This window comes from Myxine glutinosa, chromosome 7, assembly GCF_964187855.1.
Source record: "Myxine glutinosa chromosome 7, kmMyxGlut1.1, whole genome shotgun sequence".
Taxonomy (NCBI): Eukaryota; Metazoa; Chordata; class Myxini; order Myxiniformes; family Myxinidae; genus Myxine; species Myxine glutinosa.
Window position 1 is genome coordinate 187,915,109 of NC_136267.1, and position 1,645 is coordinate 187,916,753.

Consider the following 1,645-nt stretch of genomic DNA (forward strand, 5'->3'; position numbering starts at 1 on the left):
AACTTTTAACCTCTCATACCAACTGTCATACAACTGAGTGAGAAATTTGGTGGTCAGTGAGTCCTTGTACGTGCTGTTGGGTATTGGGTGGTCTGTGAGCGCTTGCTCATGGGCGTAGTAGGGTGTTGGATGGTCAGTGATTGCTTGCTCGTGAGAGCTGTTGGGTGTTGGATGGTCAGTGATTGCTTGCTCGTGAGAGCTGTTGGGTGTTGGATGGTCAGTGATTGCTTGCTCGTGAGAGCTGTTGGGTGTTGGATGGTCAGTGATTGCTTGCTCGTGAGAGCTGTTGGGTGTTGGATGGTCAGTGATTGCTTGCTCGTGAGAGCTGTAGGGTGTTGGATGGTCAGTGATTGCTTGCTCGTGAGAGCTGTAGGGTGTTGGATGGTCAGTGATTGCTTGCTCGTGAGAGCTGTAGGTTGTTGGATGGTCAGTGATTGCTTGCTCGTGAGAGCTGTAGGGTGTTGGATAGTCAGTGATTGCTTGCTCGTGAGAGCTGTTGGGTGTTGGATAGTCATTGAGTGCTTGGTCATGAGTGCAGTAGGGTGGTGGATGGTCAGTGAGTGCTTGCTCGTGGGTGCGTTAAGCTGTTGGATGGTCAGTGAATGCTTGCTCGTGGGTACGTTAAGGTGTTGGAGAGCTGAGTGATTCGTCAGTGAGTGATTCGTCATGGGTGTGCAGTAGGGTGTTGTATGGTCAGTGAGTGCTTGGTTGTGGGTGTGGTAGGGTGTTGGATGGTCAGTGAGTGTTTGCATTATCTTACTGGGCCAACTAAGGACTGTTGAGAAACGCCTTTGACTTTCGATCTCATGTTTCTGGAATAAAATTAGATTTCTTGATTTTAACTGTGGAGGTGACCCAGACAGTAATCTCGTCATGGTATGAATTTTTTTTTTCTGCCATTTTATTGATGGATTATTTTTAATGATCAATATCCAGTACATGCATGGGTATTAACAGTTTGTGTGTTTGCATATACATTGTTGTTAATTTGAATATGTCAACCTGAATCGAAACTTTTAAGAATGAGTTAGGGTGTAAGTGGTTGTGAAGTTGTTGGATTGTTTGCACTTAGTGTTACTATGGCTTTGGCTTTTGCTTTTTCTACCCATTGCTTTCTTGCAATGATTAATGCACGATGCATCTCTTGCTTTTTTCTTTCAGATATGTTTAAGAGACACTAATTAAAGCACTTCATTTTTGCTTGTTTAAATGTTGTCTTTTCTGTTTATGTCAAAGCTCTGTGCAATATTATTGAATGTGTTTTGTTGTTATAGATGCACCATTGACATTTTAATGCTCATTTATTAAAAATAACTCAGTGCCATGAAACATTATGCACAACAAACTGGCTTCAACCTATTTTTGCCTCAATGATGAGATTCACCTGTAATTTGATCTGAAACAACAAAACATTGCAGAGAGAGAGAGAGAAATAAATAAATCGATGAAAGGAAAGAGAAGCAAACCCTGCAACGGATTGCAAGGTAGAACACGTGACTCTTCCTGGAATGAAACGTCCATGGTGTCACAAAGAAAGTGAAGAGTTATTAAGATGTCAGGCAATTTCGGGACTTTTTGTTGTGTTGAATTCCAATAAATGCCACAAGATAGCGAGATTTAATGAGGTTTTAGCAATGTCTGGCCG